Source organism: Diuraphis noxia, unplaced genomic scaffold (assembly GCF_037042655.1).
Source record: "Diuraphis noxia isolate RWA-SAM2 unplaced genomic scaffold, SU_Dnox_SAM2 contig0004, whole genome shotgun sequence".
NCBI lineage: Eukaryota > Metazoa > Arthropoda > Insecta > Hemiptera > Aphididae > Diuraphis > Diuraphis noxia.
The window spans coordinates 12484876-12511999 of record NW_028301714.1 but is presented as its reverse complement, the minus strand read 5'-3'; the positions used below and the strand labels follow the sequence as shown (position 1 = coordinate 12511999).

The 27124-nt window shown below is 30.1% G+C and overlaps 2 protein-coding genes across 6 annotated transcripts in view; one reads left to right on the top strand and one right to left on the bottom strand.

Annotated features, from left to right (window-relative positions):
- Positions 1 to 8767, bottom strand: part of LOC107173579 (arrestin homolog) — a 110001-nt gene extending 101234 nt beyond the window's left edge. For all 4 annotated transcript variants that reach the window (XM_089225664.1, XM_089225665.1, XM_089225663.1 and 1 more), the window contains exon 1: positions 8277 to 8767. The gene's annotated coding sequence lies outside the window, so the exon portion shown is untranslated. The remainder of the gene's footprint in view (positions 1 to 8276) is intronic.
- The window catches only part of LOC107173585 (14 kDa phosphohistidine phosphatase-like), a 176864-nt gene that overhangs the window by 105524 nt on the left and 44216 nt on the right, over positions 1 to 27124 (top strand). The window lies entirely within an intron of this gene.

Sequence of the window (27124 nt, the reverse complement as noted above, 5' to 3'; positions counted from 1 at the left end):
CGTGACGAACCGTACCGCACCTATGGGTATATCTTCGTTTAGAAGATGTTTCCCTAAAAAGCTCCGAAACGAGGAAACTACCATCCCGAAATAATATGTACCGAGCACTCGCGAATCCTGTCCCTAGTATAATAAACACAAAGCCTCCTATCAGATAGTCACCGAAATTCTGTGTTTGGGAATTCGAATCGTTATGGTGTATTGTGTTTTATATTATAAGTTTAAGTAGTACGTGTGCTTACGGTATATTTCTTACAACTCGTTTCCGGTGTCGATTTATTGATTTTTTTTCCCCGTCAAAAACTCCTGCAAACTGTTGTTAAAAACGTTTACACCCAGATACGTTTCTCGAAGGTATAGTTTAATATAATCACTATAGGTACCTACTGCGTTTTATAGGCTGAACCGAGGAGTGGCTCAAAAATACAATTTCGGATAAAAGCAAATTACATTGCATTTGAAAGTTTGAGAGTTGACGATATAATTTTTGGATAGGCATCGCGCCATATTTGTATGCTTTAATGAGGACAGATTAAATCGACCTAGAGACAAATGATTCAGCTATATTTGCAATTTCACTGGCGTTGAGTAATTATTGCAGCTGTCTAACTCTGTTCATTTTGTTGAACATCGTCTTAGCTTTATTTTTTTACCACAACACAATGAGTAAATATTTCAGTTTAGCGTTTTATTGTTTTTCCAATCAACGGTAGGGTTTATAGATTATTTGGTTATTTTGACACGGCCAATTATAATGCACATTTTTTTTTTAGTCTAACCCATAAAACGTGAAATTTACAAATCTTTAATTTTATTAAATATTTGTTTATTTAAAACAATGTAATAAACTTATGATAGTTTTGTGAATTAAAATCAAAAACATCTTTAACAAATAAATATGGATTTTTTTCATTTTAAATAATAATCCCGGGTTATAAACCAAATTCATATTGTTTATTTTAACTATCCTTATTTTTATATCGTTATTGTCGTTATAATATAAGTTACACTATAACTGTTACATACATCACAGTGGTGTTAAATAATTATATTATTCTAATACGCGTGTATATCGAAAAACAATGTTGATGAAACAAATATAAATTTAGGTACATTTATAGAGTTTTGAAACGTAATGTTAGATGATTGATTGATATAATAAAATACGAACACAATACATTAAATTGAATTAATTAATTTGTACATTTTGGATTTATTTAAAAACAATATTTAAACAGAATCACGTATTATTATGTTAGACCATGTTAAATAATATTTAATAAATAATTTTCTTCATGATATTTATGGAAAATGATGCACAAGACGTTTAGATACATTCATGTACATATATGCAGATATTTCCGTGTTTTGAGTAACCGGTTTTTCAAAAGTTTCCGTTTAATTTTTGGAAAATTACAAATAACAAAACTTAATAAACAAAGAAAATATTAGTTTTATTCTTGGTGGATGAAACCCTGTTAAATAAACACTGTAAATATATTATATTATATGCAAGATACAGTCTACGCCCTTAAATTATTCAACGCACGTTTTCTTATAAGCCACGCCTGTGAAATAAATAATTCTTATTTGGGTGCATCGATCAAAATATATACACTAATACAATATCTACAACCTTATGCTGGTTAAATATAGATTTAAATGGCAAAAGTGACGTGGATAACAACAACAAAATGTAGGCATTTATTCTATGGGTATAGTTGGTTCGTCTGATTTATAAATTCACTTGTAACTGAACTGAATAAGTCTCCTATAATATTGTATTTATAATAAAAACATTTTTTAGCAAATAATTTGGTCATTCTAAGCTAAATTACTTATAGTTTTAGGTAATATATTAGTATGTGGAATATACGGATACCCATCTACTTTATTATAGAATATATTATACTTCATTTATAGAAATTGTCTTTGATTACGATTCGGTGTTCCATAAACATGTATACATTCTTAATGTCGGATAATATCCACAATAAACTATATCGTTATTATTTATGATTCTTTGTATAATTGTATTTATTAGAACAAACAATTTTGTTTTGTTTTTTTTTAAGAAATGCGTTTATTCATTATGCTTTGGGAAAGAAAAATTACCAAACTCAAAATAATTCTACCGGACTTTTCTGTTGCCAAAATATATTTTTTTTTTCATTCTAAATACACTGTCAAAATAAATAGAAGTTCCTTTAAAACAACAACGGGTTTTTAGGGTTTTAAAAATATTTATAGCTTAAAATAAAAAATCCCCCCTCTATTATAAAGTTCAATTGTATAATTAATTATTATTTTCAGCGAAACAAAAACATTTCCTTATATATACTGTATACATTACAAAATAAAAATAATAAATGAAATATAAATTGTCAGTTTATTACGACGGCGCGTATTATCTGCTATTGTATAAATATAAAATATAAACAATTTTTGTTTTAATTAAAATTTCTTATAAATACGATTTGTTTTTGAAAGATGATATCTGAACTGTAATATTATGATTAATAAGCGTTCATAAAACTAAAAGTGAGTAATACGGTGAATCGGAATAACGGACACTCGTGAACTTTGGAGATTGTAAATATCACGTCTGCTATTTTCATCTTTGAAATATTTGAATATTTATTATATAATGTATATTCAAAAATGTCCGTTTAAAAGACGTCACCACGTTATTGGTTGTGTATAAAAGTTCCGCTGTGATTGATTAAACTAAGTGCGTAGGTACTAGGTACCTATATCAAATGTATTTTTTTATAGCTTTCAGGAAGACAGAAAATATTTTACAATGAGATCTAACATTATTTTACTACCGTAAACATAAGCATTTCTTTAATATTCTTTGGGATTACCAAGAACGTATTTCTCCCCTCCCAACAGAGACATTAAATGGGCATTCGCATTAAAAGGCCCTTTAAATCGAAGCATTTTTTTAAAAAAGAAATACACTCTCAGCTGTTTCTCCATTAACATTATTTTTATTAGTATTAGTATTAGTATTAGTAGTAGTAGTAGTAGTAGCAGATATAGACGTCCAAAATGTGTGCTATAAGGTTACACCTTGGAGGCTTGGAGCTAATGGGACAAATGTGTTATCTGGAAGTAGAGCTTTGTTCAATGCCAATGAGAATCGTTCGGATTCAAGGAGCACGTCCCAAATGGCACGCTATAAAGCTCTGAAGACAACAATTATTGCTCTTTCTCGCTTAATGCCCAATGTCAGAAAACCGAGGCCGATTAAAAGGAAACTACTTGCCTCCACAGTCAACTGTAGGCTGTATACGGCCCCCGAGTGGAATTCATCGATAGTGTTTCATAACCATAGACACCTACATTAGGCCCACAGGGCGCAATAGCATTGAGAGCTGGTTCATCTTATGGCGAGAGGAAGGACTTAATTAAGGCAACTGCTTCAAAAGAGAACCGAAGAGGCTAGGGAAATGGTTGATGAGAATATTGAGGGTTGGTGGCAGCAGGAATGGGAAGACAAAAATGATAAAGGCGCGCGCGGACCAAGCGACTTATTCTAAGAATCAGTGACTGGGTAAATCTACCACATGGTGAGACAAGCTACCACTTGACTCAGATGTTGACGAGACATGGCTTTTTTCAGGCATATCTACATAGGTTTGCCCTAGCAGAAAGTGCACATTTCCTTTCCTGCTGGGATGCTACTGATGACGTAGAACGCACGTTCTTCAAATGCGATCGATGGGCAAGGAAGCTAGCAGATCTGGAAGTCGCGGTCAAACAAGTCGTTACTCCAGAAACAATAATACCATTCATGCTACAAAACAAGGGTGACTAGGAAACGGTGGAACGATACGTAACTTTAATCCTGAGGACCAAAGAAGAAGAGGAAAAGCTGAGGAGCTAAATTCCTTCCAGGTGCAAAGCACAGACGTGTGACATTGTTAAATTAAGATCCTGTGTTTTGAGTCTTTTTCTTTTTTACTATATATATAATTGAATGTTTAGTATTAGGAAAATGTGTTTATGTATAAAGTTAATTGAGATGGAAATAAAAGATGGCGGCTCGGCGGGAAAGCTAAGCAAAGGCAGTTCTCCTCCGAGTTCGGTGATAATAAGATAAAAAAAAAGTAGTAGTAGTAGTAGCAGCAGCAGTATATAGTAGTATTTGACTGCTATTTATAGAATTGTATGTATAATTGAACTGAGAAGTTTTCCAAAGTTTATCGATGCAATATCAATAAATAAATTAAGATAAATTAACACAACACTCCTCCCTTCTCTTCTTCCCACCAATTAATCTACGGCTGATTGAATTATACTTACGAATATTGCTGCGCACAGTTTTAATCCGCAACATTGCAATTAGCTGTAAAGCAATTATCTTACCACCACCTACACGTATCTCCGAATTTAAGTCCGCCGAGGTTTGCAACCGCCTTTTATTTATTCGACTATCATTCAGTAAAATATAATTACAAACAAGCACCGTAAGAAACATGATTTCGGATCTCATCGAAATTTTTCAATAGGACTACACTTGCGTCGTCACGGTGGCTGGGCTGGTCGGTGTATATAATTGCAAAAGTTTGTCAGACGACGAGACGTGCGTGCATCGATTGACCTAACTATTTGATTACACAGACCAGTCGAGACATTTCGAGTAGACCTTTGTCGAGGTGTGTGGACACGTGACGCGCATCGTAGGATATCCGTCAATTTATATTCAAATTATTCTGTTTCATGCAAATTAATCATTGTGGAAAAAATATCATGTCTATAAAGCTATCTAATAATTTATATTATTAATACGTGTTCAAGGCATAATCTGCCATACACTGTCTTAATGTTCAACTTAACGATCCGAGAAAAATATAATATGATATACATATAAATGTATATACGATTTCCGGATTTCAGGATTATTAATTCGATATGATCGGATTTTTAGGTGTTATCAACTTGGATGAATATTTTATTATTTATATTTTAAAATAACTTTATTCACGATACATATAATATATTTTAATATGACGTATATATGATTTCTGTATTGTAAAATTATTATTATTATTATTAAATTATTATGATATTGGTAATATTAATATAATATACGTCATAATGTGACGTATAAAATATATGTGATCAATGTTCAACAATACGGGTATGTTAAAAACATGATATAACAATATAATAAACGAATAATACAATTCGGTAAATAAAAAAATAGTAGGTACACTCAAAGTTCCGGATTATGAACGATTCCGAAATGCGTCAAATACTACACGCTCCGCACCATTCAAATAATAATAATATTATAATATAAATATATTGTCGTTGTGACGTATGTGGTTTTTGTACGTATTATCTCTCACACGTGTTGAACTCGTGTGCATAATATGTCTCGTCCGTCAACCCTCTGCCGATATCATATTATAAGCCGTGTATGTCACATACCTATGTATAGGTGCACAACAACACGACGTGTATGATAATGTATGCGATTTTTTTTATTTTGCTACACCCGTCGTAAACTCGGAAAACGAATACTGCACCGTCCATTATTATATTACCTATATTAAATTATAAAATTATAAAATATTCGTATACGCATTTTTGTTTCTCTACCCTCTGACACAGTTTCAGGTTTGTGCCTCGTTTATCTCATCGGATGAGATATACCTACCTATATGGTATGATTATATTATATATTTATATGTAAAAGATGCGTAATCGTCCGAGACAAACCTTTTGACAGCCCAGTATGGGCAGTATGTACTTAACCGATTAAGTATCATAGTTTTCTCCCAAATCCTGTAGAATCAATTTCTTCGCACGCGCGTTCTGTCTTGCTTTCTTTCCGCACCCGTATTTTTTTCAGGAAGTATATTTGTTATTCTGTGTCTATATCTATCTCTCTATAACTAAGGCCGAGAGATGTTCAAAAATACGTATGCGAAGTGTGAAGTATTTTGTTGTGAGATGGTTAGACGGGATAGTTGAGGAGGGGGGGGGGTAAGTATAAAGTGTGTGAAAAGTTTTCACGAAGAAAAACTTTGAAGTTGGCCGTACACTAGAGGAATCATAGAAGTCCGCGATGCGGGCCAACCATGCGACCGTGATTATACTTCTCTCATAGGTATAGGTACACTTCAATGGACATTTTTGACGTTAATTGAAATTTAATCAATGCTTAAGCTTGTATTCATGTATGCAAATCTCGTCTCTCGACGGACACACTTTTCGTCGAAAACCAGCCATATCTGCGAAAAATTATGATATAAATTAAGAAAAAGAAAAAAAACGAACCCGAGCCAAAAGATGATGTAAAATTAAAACGGATAAATACATACGCGCATGCTCGCTAGTATATAACATAAACTGCGGTTCCTGAGATATTATACTTCAGTAGTTCAGTCGGAATGATTTTAAAATAAAGTGTTCATTTTTCGACTGTTTAATGGAGCATGCGATATATTATATGTGTACCTACCCGAAACGAGTAGGCGATTGCATTTAACGCCATATTGTTATCGCGTGTCTGCGCTCGCCTTAATTGCGCACCTACTACACCGTACACTTGTCTTTTCTATGTAAACTCGAAATAAACTTCAGGATAATCATATATTTATCATTTGTGTAGTAAATTTGTATTGTTAACTTTCGAGGTAAAAATAAAGACCTAAATAATTTACGACGATGTTTCGCTATCCAATGTATTTAGAAATAAAATTATTTTATTGACTGTTGTCTTACAAACAGGTATATGTCATATACTTCTTTGAAACGTCTGTGCTTAAATTTGTATTTATTAAAAATGCATGAATAACAACCCACTTTTTTCATAAATAATGTTTACAAACCATTTTTCAATTTATTTTTATTTTTTACCAGATCTTTTTACTTTTAGAAAAGAAGTAATAAATTGTGATGTGATTTCGTAATACTTATACCTTGTGACAAGTGCGTAGTTTTTAAAGGAAAAATAAATCTTTTATCAACCTCAAGTGCATGAAATTCATCAAAAATTCTGTACAAGTCAAGTCATAAGAAAATCACTAACTGCTATTTAGTATGTGAAACGAAAAAATATACTTTTATTTAGACATTATTCATGATTATTCACATAACTATTGAAATTTGAAATCTATTTTATAAGATATAGAAACAATGTATTGATAGAACCAGTACATAAAATTGTTGTAAAAGCTACAGATCGTTAAAGTTGTATTTTATCGTAATACGTTAGTTTAATTTTGGAATTTTGCAGGGTTATTAAAAACTAATTGTTCATCCGCATATATTAATATTGATACGTAACACTTTAATAACCCTGTTTACACAAAATTATCAAAAACATGAAAAAGTTGTTCCTAAAAAATATTGAGTGTAGATAGTTTAATAGTTCTGATTTCTATATAGTTATATATAGAACATTTGAATAGTTTAAAACTTTTGTGAGGTATGGATAAATGTAATATTTTTTATATATTATGATCTATCAAAAACATACTACACGTCTTGACTAAACTTCAAATAGTATTAAAACTACAAATCTGCCTGTCATTTATGTTGTACATACAACAAAATAACAAGGCAATTATTTTGCAATCTTATCAAGTTCAGTTTCGTACATGTTACTACAATACTACTACTACTTGAAAAGCATAATTTTATTGAATTAATATCTTACCATGTAAATAAGATTATTTTAGAATAAAATCAATGCAATTAGGTGCAATTTGCATAACAATTTAATCCAACTAAAATTAATATTTTTTCATTGGTATTGTACTGTTGCTTAAAAATTTGCGTATTATATTGGTGTACTTTCTTTTTTTTGTAATATTTAAATAAAACATATTTATAACGGTTGGTTCAATATTTATTTTTACTTTTAAATTATGGTTATTTTTAGCTTTATGGGCACTTACTTCCGAAGACGTTTCCACGCCATAAAGACATATACACTATAAATTATAATACTAATCCGCATCCCGGAGAATTTTTATTAAAACCACCGGTAAAACTGTTTACCTACATTAAGCATGTGACCGAATTATGTTAACCCAACCATAATATTTTATTTCATAATTAAATTATAATATTTACGATTCAATAATAAATATGAATAACACGCTGACCATCAATGTCATGTTATGAATTATATAAATATTAAACTGAACGTCACTAAGTTCAGATTATTGTACTGAAACTGCATATTTTTAGATATAAAAAAGATATAATATAATAGACAAAAAAAAAATACAAAAACAAAATTATATACTTACGGGTTCCGTTGTTTGCGGTGAAACGATCAAAATCAGTTTCTGGTATTTTTTCGGCCGAACGCTGATGGTTGTGAGTTATGGGGGTGCTCAAAGACTTTTTTAAACGTTATTTCGTTTTTATTGTGTATACGATTCAAAACAAGACCATTGCGTGCATGGTGGTGGTCGGCAACGATCTATTCCGTCTTCTGATCAAGTGACGATAAAAAATGACACGCAATGCAAAAAGTCGAAGGTTGCGCGATAAACGATAATATTTCGGAGACGAACGAGCGACGACGCGGGTGTGCAACGGACGAGTGCACAATTTTCGGCGGATGTATGTATGCAATCGACGGATGTTGTCCGATTTTCGGAGGAGGAGGGAAAAACAAGACGAAAAATACCGAAAACTAAAGTTCCAACGGGAGAAATGAAATAAACAACTCGACCGGGCGCGTACCAACACTGCGGGTTGTGGTCGGCGCGCAGAGCTTTTGAACACTGTTGCGCGCCCGTCGCACACTCGCCGAAACCGAAGCCGCTGTCGTCGCCGCAACGTATTCACCTGCGCATTCCCCCCTTTTTATTTTTATAGTCACATTTTTCAACGATCGGTGCACTATCTGCGCGAGCCTCCGGGCACGGCTCCTGTTTTCCTTTTCATCATCTTCTGCAAAAATCACTCGATGAATAACGTGCAGCAACTCGTATATTGTATAAAAAGACGATCCGTTTAGGTGTCCAAACTCGCATAGTTATTTTTCTATTTTTTTTTTTTCAAATTATTTTTGTATATTATTATGATTGGCGATGTCGTGGGAAAACAATATTTTTGAATAAAATAATGTGTAGGCACATATAATATTATTTAATAATTATTTTAAATTCACGTGAACGACGAAAAATTATTATATAGAATAGGTAATGCACTATAATATAATATTATAATGTTATAATATGTTGATGTTTTTCTTTTAAAAATTTAGCTGAGTCTGTTAGATTGTACATAAAATATCATTCTAATTTTTTTTTTGTATTAAGTGTTACCCATATAGTTATTGTTGTGCTAGAACCATTATTACATGAATCTTGTTAAATTTATAATATGGAATCTAACACAGTCATAGAAGTGGCGTCTAATTTGGCTATATAAAAAAAGGGTCCTATAAACCTCAAGGTATTGATTATAGTAAATTGCAATATAGAATATTAAATTATCAGCATATTTAATAATTTATCATATTGACTTGTGCATTTTAACGATATATGTAGTCAACTTTACATTTAGTATACTATTTACAGTATTCAACAAACTGATATATGAAAATTGTATTGTTTTCGAAATCACCTCACCGTGGATTTTATCGTTCAGATTTTGTCGCTTTTTTTGAAAACGTTCATTAGATATTCATTAAGCCTAAAACCCATTACTTTTCACCGTTTATCCCCCCTCGTTCCAGATCGCTTAAAATTAAAATGTGTCATATGGTTAATATATATATATATATATATATATATATATATATATTATAATTTCACAATCGTTCAGATGTCATCAACTATTATTTTACATTTACACGGGTAGAATTGTGACTTACAGAGTGATACAAAATTGAACGGGTGAATGATGATTCCGAGTGAGAGCTAGCTAGGGTACGATAGTATACCGTGGAAATAATATCCTAAAAATACCGTTTCGGTGTTATTGACGTAATATTATTATCTGTACCCAGAATACCTCGTCACGAATTCGGCTATTAAAATAATATAGAGGCAATTGTGTTCTAAAATCGTTGTAAAAAATAAAAAGTAAAGAAAAATTTCATACAATTATCATATAGTTACACTTATTTTTCGTTTATCTCCAAATATTTTGAATCGATCTGTTGATCTGTAGTTGCAGCTTACACCGACTATGTACAATTAGGTACATATATATATATAATATGAATTTTATTAAAAACCTATGATGATACAGTACCAAAGTGATTGATGTATTATTTTAGTTTTTTATTGATAATTTGTTATTATGATTCACTGCAAAACATGATGGTTACACATCAATCAATTTCTTTAGCTATACATCGCAATAACTGAAGATTACAAAGTTTTTCTAATCGAGTGAATATTGTGGAATTCGGTTACTGTAGGATTTTTCGCGTTCGATAACTTCACGTCAATCATAATATATTTATAATGCCTAAAAGTTTTTAGATAGACTCGCAGTGCTCCCGCAAACGCGCTGTTGAAACTTAAAAATCTTTTCTTTTGGAAATCATTCATCTCCGTTGGAACGATTAGATTTCAATAAAACCGCGCATAGGCATGCATTATAGATGTACTCATATCGTTATACAGATTATTGGAATACAATAAACTTTTAACGTTCACTTATACATGGTGATTTATTCAAGAGTAAACATTTTAATTAGATCAAAAAGTGACTAGACGTAATTGAAAGTATTTTTTCACATCATTTGAAGTCATAATAAATGTATATATTTATCGTCATTATCAACTTTACAGCTTACTTTTTTTTTTTTAAATTACAATAAGCAAAGTATTTTTGTTTATAAATATGTTTTATTTAAATTGAACTTCGGACGAATTGTTAATTAGTTATATGTAAGTCGAATTCAATGTTTGGAAAAATGGAGTATAACATGGATATTTCACAAAATATTCTAAAATAAAAATGTACCTACGAGTATGTTGTCATTCAAAAAGTGAAAATTGTAAAAATTTAGACTGTAAAATAAAATTATCATTCTTTTTTAAATACTTTTTGTTTTACAATGATTTCAAATTAAGCAAAATATATACCTTTAAAAAATTTAATTTTTTTCCAAATTGCGAGTGGTTTTTGATAAAATGTCAATATGATTATATTTAATAAAACAGAGGTATTCAAACTATGCGTCGCGGCTCCCAGCGGCGCCGCGAGAGTTTGCAAAGAGAACCGCGTCAAAGCACCGGAAACCACATCATACCTTGGCATAGTATAATTATTATAAATATTATTTGCAACCATTATAGAAATTAAAATAACACACCTTACGACGCGATCATTTGAAGTTTTATTATTAGTAATTAAGTCACTGTTATCATCATTCATATAACGTCATATTGGCCATATTGTATTCTGTGTGTTGTTTCAATTTTTTCATGATAATTTGGTTGCCATCAAAATATTTTTAACATCTAAAAGACCCGCAGGATGAAAAAGTTTGAATACCTTTGCAATAAAATATTACACCACAGCTAAACGTGGTATCTAATACTATATTATGCTATATTTTTTTGTTTACCCATTTATGTATTCAATTTGGCATCCTAAAAAATATATATCTTGCGCATAATAATTGGTCACTTTTGTGTTATGTGAGTGTGTTTATTATATTAAACACATACGTGCAATGAAATGGGACCATAATTAATTATATGATCACTTCAATCGACATGACATAGACACGAGATTGTTATAAGTAGATTTTATTACAAGATAGGTCACAACATTTCAGCGTTTACTATGCTTAAAATTCGTGTTACAACGAGTGTTGTGCCAGTTATGACTTTCTTTTTCGATTAGTTTTGATTTAAATGTTTACACTGTGATTAAGACAAACTCATATAGCGGCCGTAGTTTTTATTTTCGTTCGCTTTGTACTATCGGCATTTTAATTAACACGCCGGTGTGAATTTGACGTATCGATCCATAATATTATAATATCAGATCATTTATGGCTGCTATATGGAGTAATTGAGATCTTAATTATAGTTTAATACAATAATATGTGCTGTGTGCTCCTTAAATATGATATATATATATATATATATATATATATATATATATATATATATTGTGATGCGAAGTTATCGTGGTTTCTTAAGAGCTTGTGGTGCATTTTGTTTTTCGTAACAGTACAGATATACGTAAATAAAAAATGTACAGATCTAATGTACTCTCGTTATATCCTGATCCTGAATTGTCAAACTTTTTGGTATCCGAAACTCTTTGAATTATTGACATTAAATAGTATACCTAGTTATTACATATTAATAAAATAAAACGTAATGATATATCATCGTATTGTACTGGAAAACACATAGTTTATCGATACATATGGTGTAACGGAGTAAGTTTTAATTGTGTTTTTGTCGTTCACTATCATACAATTAAAACGGAATGATTTTAAATTGTCTAATCGTTGTACATTGATTTTTACATTTTATTTTTTACTTATATTTATATATAAACCAAGATTATTTTTATTTATTTTTAGACTAAAATTTGAAATAACGTATTCATTGACTATTTTAAAGAACTTTAAAACGTATATGATGTGTATAATATTCGTAATTAGTGTTCCCTTGAATCTACAGCACGCATGTATATAGGTAAAGTACTGTATATCTATATTATACATTAACGTGCTATTTCGTAGTATATACATACATTTAAATAGCCAATCAATATATTTAAGTTCTTCACGTCAAGTTCTAAACTTTATTCACCCTACAAACAATGGCGAACCGGTAGATACTAAAACTTTTTTGTGCTTATCGATTTTAAACTCAATACGTATTCAAAACACTTTAATTACAAACCAAATATTTAAAACAATGATTTGTTGTTAGTCAAAAGTTTTGATCAAAAATATTTTTCCATTGTGATGAGTAGGAATTGCTACCAAATATTGATGAGTTCTGACTCTGGGTGTATTGAATGTAAATATTCAGCGTTCGTGTCATATAAATATTATTATTCTCTTCAGCCTATAATATTTTATTTAATGTATTATACAACGTTACATTCGATGACTGCATACGAGTTGATTTCCAGGTATCTGTTTACCTGTACCGATACTATTGAGTTGATTCCCAGGTCATTATAATTTTTTTTTTAATATCCATTCAAATATTCAGTCTATTAGCGCAACCCAAGAAACACTACGAGGAGATTGGCTTTGGCTGACAAGTTTCTCAAAAATTTTGTTCTTTTTAGTTTTTTTCATATTTTAATTTATTAATTATTTATTATTGATTTAAAAAATTGTAATTAAAAAAAAAATACATTAATCGCTCCGCTCAGAATCTAATAGTAATCAGGTAAAAATTATTATTAAACATTTTAGTAATTAGGTAAAAAATTACCATTAAAAAAAAAATATTATTTGGTAAAAATGTATAACACATTGTCTTTTAAATTTGATATTTAGTAATGAGATTACCAGCATACCGTGATATCACTTAGCTTAAAAAAAATTGTCTTTTCTTGGTTTTTCTTAGATTTCTTAGTCCTATTGCTCCTTCATATTTTATATAAGTTTCCAACTGCATTTCTAACAGCTCATCTATAAACAGTTAAATATTTGAGTGCCCACTATAAAAACAACTGTTGAGTTTAGAATGCTAACACTCACATCTATTCGTAGTTCTGTTTCAAGTAGTGAAGAATTGATCCCATATACTTGGTGGAAAACTTGACTCTGGGGAAATGTAATTATCAAATACGTAGTCCATAAACTCTTCAACTCTTTACGGTCGTGCAATCTATACTGATGTAAAATAATAGGGAATCAACTCGTATATAAAGTAGGTCTCGGGAATCAACTCAATTACACCGCATTCGGTAGACTGCAGCTATAAATCCCGAAATCGCAAAATTCTTGACATGTCAGGTATCTATATATCAACGTGTCTTTGATAATGCCGTGTTTATTTGAGAATATACCGATTTGACGCGTTTGTTTCGTAATTGATCGTATTATTTATTTATGATTTTGGATTTATAATGGCCCTTCAACCGGACATCATCCAGCCGTCGGTCTGTGCAGTTACCGATGTAATTTGTTTTCGGGCGTTTTACTAATGGTAGTAATATATTATACTGTCGCATGGTGCAATTCATTACATATTTTTGTGCAGTTTCGGACGATTTACAAATATTTTAGAGCCCGTATGAAATTGTACTTTTTTTCGTTTCAAATAACTGAATGAATTGCTTCTGACTTGCTTTCAAAATATAATCGCACATAATAATATCATCACAATGCACGTTGTTCTTAAACTAGTTTAGATCACAAATAATATCCGAATCTATATATACACGGCATGTGCTGCTAATAGTCGTATGTGTCACGATGTGAAAATAAGTGCACGAGGGTGAAACGTCCCTTTCTGTTGCATTTTTTATTATAGTTATTGGTTTATAATGCAAAAAGTCAAATTCTGGTTTTACGTTTATTTTTCTTTAGTATGCGACGTATATTATATAGGTAATATTATTGTGGGTGGAATAAATGATTTTTAAGCTGAAATATTTCATATTTATCGTTTTTAGAAGAATTAATCTATAAACCTATCTGAAACCACAATAAGTCTACCAATCAAGCACAACATCAAAACAAGTTAGTAAAGTTAGTCTACAATTCTACATATACAGTTATCATATACATTTTTGTTCTAAACTGTTGGGAAGTTAGTCCTTATGAGTTTATGATAATGCTATATATTGTATATGTTGAAGATATATATTATGTCACCATATACAAAAAATAATGATAAATCTGTTTTGGGAATGGATTTAAATTGAAAATATTTCATCATAAATTTGTGTTTCAAGTACTGTATTAAGAGATCAGTACCACACACAAATACGAAAAACACATATATCAATGTAAAATAAATTAAATTAAATACCAAAACAATATTATTTTTTTTTAATTTACGGTTTAGGATTTGTTATGCAACCATTGTTTATCTTATCATACTGTTTATCTCAATTCACTAATATAATGAACCGCAAGATGAAAAATAAACACAAACATTTATGAACCTATTTTTAATACGCTCTGAGAATCTTAATTGAATGAATAAATTGGTGTACCTATCGATACAATAATATTATTGAATAAAATAATATACCATTACTATTAAATTTGGCTTAAATTCTATTATTTAACACATTTTTTTCCTAAAAATGTTTATTAATTAATCCTTAAAATGATTTCGTGAATCGTTAATGTATAATTTATTTGGTTGAAACACATTTTATTTTATTTTTTAAACGTATTCAATTTATAAAATCATCGTACGCACATAGCCGTAAATCAAACATGGTTTTACTCTACTCGTAGACTAAAATTGTTTTATTATAATAGTACTAAAGTAATTTAGTACTAAATAACTCGAATACAAATATTGTGTTGTGTGGAAATTAAAAATAAAACCCCTTCCAAAAAGTTGCAGTTTGGAAGATTTCTATAATATACCTAAACATTAAAATTCGATTCGGATTCCATGAAGTTTCTTAAGTTTAATCAAACTTTGCCTTAAGGTTTAAGTATATCCTAACAGTATCAGAATATTGAAGCATGTTGCTAGCAGTTTTGAGTAAGACTGTTGATATACCTATATTATAATAATTATTTGTTCATTAGAAAATAAAAACAGAATAAAATATTATTATAATTCTGGATGTGCATAAAAACCAAATGAAAATTAACGATTGAATTTAAATCAGACATGCAGTTATTACATTTCTTAATTTCTTGGTTAATATCCCAACACATAAGTTGAATTAAATACACAATATTATACTAAAAACTTCAGGCCGTCAGGTGGATTAGCATTATTATACATATTGATTTACTATGAACTACCTACGTTCACCACAACATTCAAGTTCTACTTTAATGTACTACGTGACCTGATACTAAGTCTGATATTTAAAACGAGATTTTTGATTTTAAGAGAACTTACGTAGATAGTTCTAAGTTATATTAAACTCGATTAAATAAAATTAAAACTAAGATAATGCAGTTAATTTAAACATAAAATTAAACAACTTAATTTTATTTTGTTCACGGTATTACGATTGTTCTTAATATTAATGTAATAATTGTTCTTCATATTGTTATGTACAAGTATAGAATTTATTAATTATATAAATTGGTATAGTAATTTTGTATATAAATGTTTTAATTACAAAATTCTGAATTCAAAAAGCTATCAGTTCAGACGTCAAAACCACCAAGTACATTACGATTAAAATAAATTCGTTTTAATTTTATAATTGGAGGCACTCTTTTGAGTTATATTTAACCTGTGATTTACACCTTTTTAAATCTGTTTCGACTTTCGAATAAATATAAATGTACATTTCATATTATGATAAGGCTGTTGTACGTTGAATAAACAATTTACTATATAATAAATTTATAATAAGAGCTTTGTTATAGTTTTCTGAATTCTTGTACAATTTAAGACCAAATAGTTTTCTAGGATTTATGTCGCTTTGAATAAAGATGGTATAAATATTTTAAGAATAGTTTTAGCAAATATATATTTTTAATAAGAACGGTAAAAGGGAAGTGTGAAAAGTTTTACGTTTGTTTGTATTTCGGGATTTGGAAGTTTTATAGATTTTTTCATATAGAGAAGATTAATGTAACTATGCAATTGAACAATAAATCTGGCATATTAAGTTGTGTATTTGTAAACATTCTGAACTGTGCAATTCATAGTGTCTTATATGTTTAACATCAACAATTTTATATTTAAAATACACCCAAAGAAACACTTCATTAAATTCGTAGAAAAATTAAGCTATTCAGAATTTAATGAAGTGTTTCTAAATAAACATTTATTTCATGCCAAAAAAAGAGTATTAAAAAATGGATATATCATTCGACATGTTTTTAAAATAAACATTTCCTATTTTTCTTAAATCAACATTGTTTCGACTGCGTTGTTTTGGTATTATATTATATCAATGGCTTGATTTATTACAGTTCAGAATAGTTTAATAATTAATAAGACCAGTATTAATTATATTATATATTTTAAGTGTGTGATTTTTATGATGTTATAGTGTTTATCTTTAATCATTTACTGCATAAATTTCGTCACTTGAATATAATTAATTAGTACTTATCTAGCTTGGGATATATGTACTTTTTGAGAGTTGACAGTATTAATTATTGTACGTGTCAAATCGTACGGTGTACACGGTTGATGCAGTAATTTTTATGTCACAATTGTAGAACTCTGGAACCTCTACCTTGCTGTGGTGTGTCATAAATTATGTTATTCTAAATATATCATCAAAAAGCTTAAACATACAATATAAAACAATACAGACGTGTGACGAACGTATGAAAAATGAACATCAATCTGCTGTTTCAAACATACTATGTTTCTGAGATGATTTATTTGAATAAATATTTATCATATTTTTGTTTTTTTTTTGTTTTTGGCTCTTGTGTACGCTTTATAATGGCTATTTATTTTTCCAATTGAAAATCGAATTATATTACAAATCTTGTTACAGAAATAATCGCAAATTCTCATTTTGTTTAAACACCGATTTTCCTTTGATAAACCGTTGTGAACTCAGTCAGTTGAAAATAATACGAGTCAAATATGTACGAATTTCAAACGGAGAAATATTTTTAGGATCTTTTATACACGTCAACGTCATTATTGTTTAGTGTTTACCGAAACGTAAGTAGTGAAAAATGCTGCGTAGTAAATGTCTTCGAGTGTAGTACCTCGTCATTGATTAAGGTACTGCAGTAATTGATGTGTAGCATTTGAATTTATAGATAAATCATCGAATACGAATAATGATTCTGTGTAGTGGGGAAGGTCTATATTTCTTTAATAGCCCATAGACGGTTCAATATTAAATTTCAATCAATAATTCATTTTTCTATTTATAATCCAGTAAGTTATACTAATTTTTCTAATTTTTATCCAAAAAATTGGCATTTTATTACATAATAATAATAATATTATTTCATAAAATTTTACTTACTATATAGTTGTTATCATTGGTAACTTATTTTTCAATTTACAAACGTGCCATAAATATAGTTCGTGATTATCTTAGCTTAAGATTTATCTAAATGTTTTGAAAATTACATTGTGAACCTATATAGTAAATCACAATACTCGTATATTTTAAATTCCAATAAATAACATTTTTTTTTTTTTTTTAATAACAGTAAAATAACTAAATTGTATATATTTTGAATGTTTAGCTTACATCAGTAAAATAAAATAAAAAAACTTAAAAATAATTATGTAAAACTATTTGATAATGAAAAGATTTAGTTTTAAAATAATCTCAATTAACTAATGAAATGTTTCCTTAATGCATATACCTATACGAGAAAATCTAACTAAAGTCTTTCTCATCTTATTCTTAAATAAGCTTTTGGTGTGAAGTTCTTTAAGAAATCCCCAGTTGAACGCTGTAAAATGGTATAAAACCTTTTATTTTAATTCCATAAAACCTAAACTTTTAGTTTTGTTTATCCACAGTTGATGTTTCATTATTCACAATGCTTTAATGAATTGCAAGTGTATATAATATATGTGCATTATGCATAAAACCATTGAGTCTAAATTTGCTTAGTGAGATTTAGAATCTTAATATATTTTTCATTTTTCACAAATTGTCTATGACAACATCTTGGTGGGGTTTTGGTTTTTAGAACAACTATATGGCGTTCACTAAGCTAAGCCAGCGTTTCTCAATCTATGGTACACGTACCACTTGTGGCACTCGGAAAACTCTCAGGTAGTACCCTAAGCAAATCTTTCTTTATAAAATAAAACGGAACATTATTTGCATATTAAATATTATTTGGTCTATTTGATAATAATAATTATTAAAATATTTCGGTTTGTTGAAATTAATCTTTTCAGTAACAGTATGTACCCATTGATGAACCTATAATGTACCTTTTATTATTAAAATTTTAATGGTTCCGTGTACATGAAGTATGAACAATATAACAAAACGAAAAAACAATACTCAAATAAATTAATGTCAGTTTTTTTGGTAAAAAAAGTCTCATTTTGTTTCATTTAAAAACATATTTGTTCGACCACCGACATTTAATGCGGGCCATATGTTCCCCGAAACCCATGTCATTAAAATATACACGTCTTTCACATGAATTTCGAGTGCATACAAAAAAAAAAGATCGTCTATGTGTTTGTTTAGTTTCATCATCCCCATAAAACGATAAAAAAAAAAAGTTTAAATAATTTACTAAAGTCTGTAAATGGCGTATTCTAAGAATTGATCGGAAGTCCCATTATTATTTATTGTTAATAGGACGCTACATCCGCATGTGCTGTCTCCGTCTTACAAGTGCGTATAACATCATTACAAAAATCTACGCTCAGAAAATCTCGTTTAGCTCCGTTAGTTTAAAATGTAGGATGAATTATCCTCTTATAAAAGTTAAAGGTAACATTATTATCGATGGCTTCTCATAGGATTTCTATAATATTTTAATTTTAAAGAGAGTTATGTTTATTTTTAGGTACACTGTAAATTGTTTATATATCTAAAAATACTCGTAATTCGTTTTAAAATTAAAATATACGCCTATGAGAATTCCTCGAAAATAATGTTACCTTTAATTTTTATGAGAGGTCCAATTCACTAAAAGAGCTAAACATGATGTGCTGAGCGTAAAATTTGATATATTACGCACTTGTAAGACGGAGCCAACACATGCGGCGGGTGTAGCGTCCTCTTAATATGTTGCACGTATTATATAGTGTGATATGGAACCTAAGATAAAATTATTAGATTAAAATTATAAAATTATTTATTTGTGTATAGTGTCGTCCAAATGATATTATTTATATTATATGTCATTAAAATATTCATCACATTTCCGCAACATCGTCGTTTGATTTCGATAATGATTCATGCGCTGACACAAAATCTCGTCGAATTTCGCGAACATCGTTCAAAATCGTCGGTGTGATTTGTCGGCCTTTTGTTTCGACATCATCGATGTATAGATCATGAAATAGTTTTATATCCGTACAAAAACGAATCGAGTTGTACAACATATATATATATATATATATATATATATATATATATATATGTACGATATAATATTAATAGTTCAGATAATCCATTCGTCATCGTCGACTGGGTAATAGATATTTCGAGTGAGTTTGTCAGCAAACGGACAAAATACAGCTGCACCAGTGTTGGAGAATATATCGCGAAGCAAAAAAAAAAAATGAATATAAAGAATTATGGAGATCGTTAGGAAAAATAGCTGTACGTCGAGTTATTATTATTAATTGCTTATTATACCATTTTGTCGTGGTGTTCTTACGTGGAAGCAACTTAATTTATTGTTATATGATATTCGTAGCGTATATATATCACATTATTATTATTACATAATAATATAATATACAGTACACATCCAGTCGGCGACTATACAACAATTTAACGTTAAGTAAATACTGTTGTGTTTAACCGAATTGTTTTAATTATTTAAATAATAATATGTATATTATTATGTATCTTGGCGGCACCCTGGCGCATCCGAAGACGCCGAAACGACGACGAGTGCAACAGTATGACGAGGATCAATTAAATTATTGCATGCAGTGATTCGGACAGCAACCCTGTGAATATAATATAAGACTATTGTTCTAATTCATCATAGCTCTTATTTTACGGTTTCATAAAAGCCCTCAAAATATAGTCGTAAGACTAACCTTTTTTTAACAAAGCCCACCCACCGTCAATGAATTACAAATTGTTTGCAAACAAATTGTAACTTCAATGTTATCGTTATTTGTAAAGTCCATTTCTCTTAAGTTATTGTACCTCGTCGTTTTCGAATTTTTTTTTGTTTGGTAAATAAAAATATATAATTTGTATAAATTATTACTTACCTATAATATGTAATACATGAAGTATGAAAAACTATTGTCGGCCATTGTTCAATGACTACCTAATTTAAATGAAAAGGTGTCTCTACGCCATTTTCAATTTAGTCGACAAGAGAAAGTTTCGGGGAGATTATTAGAAGCCATCAAGTTCACAATCGCATATGATAAGGATTAGAATGTTCACAGAGACGGTTTTTAAATCTTTTATAATGGAGTTTTGGTTACTTCCTAACTAGAATTATATGACTATCAAAATAGCTACCGTATTAGAATTTCGAACATTACATTTTCCCTAAAAATTTAATTTACTAACATTCCTTCTTAATTTTTTTTATACAGTATTATATCGGATTATAATGTGGTACTGGGTCTTTAGTCAAAACTGGATCCTTTTTATGATAAATTTAACCAAAATGTACAGCTTACATATTTTTATGAACTAAAGTTTTTATGTAGGCGTTAAATTATTTTTTAGATTTCACTTCATCCAATAATCTTCTTCGGATCATGCGAAAAAGGTTTATGTAGAAAAAGTGATGTATAATTGCAATAAATTATATGATAAATAGAACTGTGTTGTATGATTACCAAAAACTGGCAAATCATAATAATGATACAAATATTAATCACTTTAAAGTTATGTGCGCTCTGAAAATACGACTGATAATTTTGACAATATTATACTATTGGCGATGCTGAACAATATAAAGTTTTTCATTTATACATTTTTTGATTTATTCTACAAGATAAATGTTGAGGATAATAATAATAATTTTATTGATACGAACATGGTGTATTGTTGATAATAATATTTCTAAAAAAAAAGTCATTTAATTGATTACTCAATTTTTGAAGTTGATAATTTAGCATTGTCGATTCTACAATATAATATAATCAGTAGAATAAAAATGTTGTCACTAGATAATTTACTGCGCGGTTCACCGTGTCAACCCTCACTAGAGTAGTAGCGTCATAGCATATTTTAACATACAAAGTACGGGGCACTAGTGCCCCCCAGTGATATTTTAATGCTACCCACTGGTGGGTGATCGTGCCACACTGCCACTGACTAATACATTTTCATAACGACCGATAGGTACCTAGGTCAATTATTATGTATATATAATATATGTATAAAGAGCATAAAACTATTTTAAGCTTCCGACTCTTGTATAGTTTATCCCATACTATATTATAATAAACAATAATCATATTTTATTGAATGTAGAACATGTCACATGCTCACAACTATTTTGTCGGAATTTTTTGTATTATATACCTATTGATAATATAAATTATACGAATAGATATAGTTGTACTGATGTAGTACGAAAATAGTACACGTAATTTTAACAATGCTATCAATTTCTTCGGAAGTCGTCGATCGTCACCGTAAATTGAAGGTTGGGTGGGGATAAGGTGCTATATTACAACATTTCTAATTTTCTACATATTTTGAATTTTCGTCCTGTACTCCTGATGAAAGACAGGCGCCTCGCCTCGACCATACACTGTATAGGTAAATTTTATACTACTTTTATACAATTGTTTAGAAGTATTCATATTTCATAGCATTGTTCTATTATTTCTATCAAACACCTGCAACGTTCGGTGCAGATGATCACCATACAAACTCGTGTATTATTGATCGCTTCATCTACGTCGTTCGCATAATATAGATCATACGCGAACAACAGTCGTGCCGAAACGCCTAAGCTCTCCGAGCTGACCAAATTCGCCCACTCGCCAACCTCCCCTACTATCGCAGCGGGTAGGCCTCCAATCCCCTCCCCCTCCACCAGCGCCCCATAAGTAAATACCTGTGCACATCGATTATTCATTTACGCGTTGTGATTCGACACAGAAACGTTTGACCTCCACGCGCGTTGACTTCCCTCGCTAAACTCTACAGTTATTGTTTCAACATTAAATATTAATATAAGCGTATTACATATGTATTTTGCAATAAAATGGATAATATTGTAATGGGATATAGTGTCCGTCGATCGACGAGTCTCCACAATGAATGGAGTCCGTGGACATACGATGATCCGTTTTTTCCAGGTTTAGATGTCAACCAGACATTGCACCAAAAATTTTTTTTCACTGCAGCTATATTAACTCTTTCGAATATTTTAGTATAGGTAGTGAAGTCCGTATTAATGGATCTTAACAATTTATTTATTTTCTATGGACGCCGGAAAATATCTTTTTGGTGAGAATAATAAACGCATTGAACGCCGCACGTAACACCGTTAGGTATAGGCAATAAATCACTTCAAGGTACAACTTTCAAAAAGGTGGGTTTTCATTTCTCTCGGTAGTTTTCATAAGCAGAAGGATTATAAGGACGTTTCGATAGCGCTGCCCATGCAGTATTCCATCGTTTTTCGAACCCAATGACTTGTAAATACGATTTGTCATAATATAACTCATAAAAGTGTCTAACTGGTGAAGCAAAAACGCATTACAACTACATCAATTATAGAAATTAATACCGACCTACATAGGCCGTTTATGTTTTTTTGCTTCCTCACATCGTGAGAACATTTTGTTTGTGAATCTGTTTACTATGTATAAGTGCACGTAGTTACTATTAAGAACAAATAAGTATCACTATACACCATGGAAATTGTTTAATTTCGTTTTACGATTATTATGGCTGTGAAACGACTCTTGATAATATTATAATCCTTGGAATGCGAAAATGAGATTTCCACAACATACGCATGAAACAACAAACCTAACGATGCATATACAATACATTATATCTATGTATAATACGTGTAAATGTGTAGGCGTTTATTTATTTATACCAAACTATTTGCATAATACATATTTTATACATTAGAATACGAGTATAGAACATATTGATTGAACGACGGTTAAATTGAATACCTACTGAAAAATTGTTGTACTCGGTTAAATATGATGTGAGATAATTTCATAGTTTTACTAATGCACATTAAAGTATTGACTTGGTCAATATTCCTGAACAATGAATTTATCACTGTGGATCATAAATTCATTCTTATCGATGAAATCCTATTCTGTGATGTACCTATATATATGTATATATATATATATATAATATAAAATAATGTAGATCAAAAAACGACGAGGATTACGACGATGATGATAATGATAATTATCATAATATTATAATAATAATACATGTGACTATAATAAATTGTGACTTTTGCATAATTGTCGATAATCTATTTTTTTTCGTCGTCAAATATCATATTACTTGAATTTTTACTATTTTTTATATTATATTATTATAGGTCTAGACAATAAATCAATACTTATAATTGGAATAGAATTGCATAGGTATAATTTATAATTTTATATGAGTCATAAGAAATTAGTAATAAATATTTAAAGTGCAGTAGAAGAGTAGAGTGGTACAACTGGAGGATACCCCACAAAAAGTCGACCACTACTTATAATAGTTTCTTTCGAAATTTTATTTTTGTACATCATATAGTTTTCGTAAAAATATTCTACTTTAGAAATGAAATCGAAAATTTTTACTCAAAAACTTAAAATGTACATGTGATAAATGTACTACACAAAAATAGTATAGTCTATCTTAAAACTACAGCTTGGTTGTTAAAAATTGTAAGGTTGTAAAGCAACATGGCAGGGTTGAAATTTGGATGATTTGTTTATTGATGATATAGTGTTGATATTAAGGAATATTATACTGATACTCGTTTTGGTAAAGCTACCCTTCTACCTTCGAAATAGGTCAGAACGCCCGCTATTGCGTCCGTTCGTCTATAATATTAATACCTATTACGATTATTATTATATACACTTTGTCGGTGGCATAACGATGGCGTTTTTCGACGGAATCGTGCGTGACGACCGACGTCTCGGCGGCATAAATTTCACCGCGCATAGTGCCTTTTCATGACGGCTGCCAATCACATAATGTATTTTTTTTCCCCTTTTTTTCCTAGTCACCGTCGAGCTCTTTTCCCGCCACAATATATAACGTAATACTAATAATAATGATAATAAACGTATTATACAGAACGATTATCTTGACTTGATCATCAAAGATAATATACAGTACTATACCTATAGTTTAATGCTGTAACGATGTTCACCGTGTTTTGTGCTTTTGATTACTCGATTTTTCTAACTGTTATTGCAGCAAACGCGATATATTTCTTTCCGACTGTGTGTATTTAGGCGATCTGAAATTGTATCGGTACACTCGTTGTACCTGTCTGATAATATATTATATCTAACTATCTAAATCATAATACCTATATAATTTTATAAATACCAGTTTCCAAAAAATAAAAACAAATTCATAAATATAATTATTCTCTGTCAATAATATGTAGTGATTCGTGTATTAAAAACAACACGATCGTCCTGTATACAACCGTCGAAATATTAAACAAAATCTACCACCGCCACCCGGTGCGTGACACGACCGATTTCTAAGCAACTCCCAGTGCGACACGCCGCGGAGTATACTACGTAAGGTTTACATAACAATATTATTTTAAATAATTTGATCATTTTTTCCCTCTTTCTTTCGTCAATTGTTATAATAATAAAGTGACCTCGTTATAATTCTGATCGCAGCGTATGAGCTTATATCAGTTGGTAGAAAATTCAATCGTCAATCCACGACTCTCCCGCCCTCGGAAAAAACGACGAACCGTAGTTTTTGTAGTCGTGTACACATTTCTGGGAATAATATCGCTGAGACGATGTTTTTTTTTTAATATCGTCTCTCTATTATTCTACATTATCTTATTAGATACCTAAACATTTATATACAATACATCGAGAGAGGAAAAACAAAACGAATATATATATAGGCAGAGGCCCATCTGATGAACACCGATATTTTTAAATCGAATCGAATCGTAAAATAGTAGACCGAAAATGACAACAATATTTGATATTCAGTGGGTATAATATCACATTTTAGGTTTGTACATTATTATTATACTGCAGGTTGCCTCATAGCTTATTTTTCCCCGCTCCTCAATATATTTACCTATCTGTCCTGCATCTCGTAAACTTTAAAACTTTTGCACAACTGAGTGAATCCTTAATGGGAATTAATAATTTAACTTTTAAAATATTTACGTCAATTGGATTTTCAAATATTTAAGTTGGGTGCACGAAATCAAACATTTTAGTTTATTATGTTTTGCGTGTCGGTAAAACCAAAAATATATTTCAAATACATGTGTAGCTCTTTGTCAAACTAATAATTTTCGTAAACACAAGTTTGCCTATATATTATATATTAATTTAACGCTAGTATAAAAAAAAAGTTAGCAAAGGTATACATGATAAGATACCCTGCACAATAGCTATTTTATAGACTTTTAAAACTATGTTCAATCTAAGCTGATGTGTTGTACTAATACAACTTCGTGGTTTCCGATGCACTTGGGTGTTAAATTGTTGAGGAATTGTTGGAAATCGTCGATGAGGTGCTCTGTTGTCTGTGCTCGGAATGTTATAGTCTACTGAAAACCTATTTACGTTCGGAGACCGAAAAGTATTTCTCAGAGGATGCCATTCTGGTGATATTTTTCTGCCGTTGGCAATTGTTACAAATGTCCTTACAGTATGATATACACATATAGTACTACGTGTAGTGTTACCGTAAGAATATCCTGTTGAATTCATCGCCATTACTGGCCAAAAGGCATATAACAGACCGAGTAGACATCATATATCCAGTCTCTAATATACTATAGAAGTGCAGTTTTTATTTATATTTTAAATTTCAAACAAGTTCAGTGATAGTGATGGTACACTTATAACTCGACTCGTCAACCTGCGTAAACTCCACGTTGTTATTCACAACTGCATATCATTATCAAGTACAGACGTTGAAAAATTGTTTTATTATAATTTTGTGGCGAGTGTCATAAATCGGTATTCATTATTGTAACAAAATGTTTAATATTTTTTATCTGCAGTTCTAAAAGCGTAATTCTTATTTATTCGTATGCAAAGATGTTTTTAGTAAATTCCGTGCAGTTTCAAGTGTAAAAATATGAATATCAACTTTTAATACAGAGAATTCTAATTTACCTAACTCTTTTCTATTATTTTTTGTTACATAATAATAAATTAGCCGGAAACGT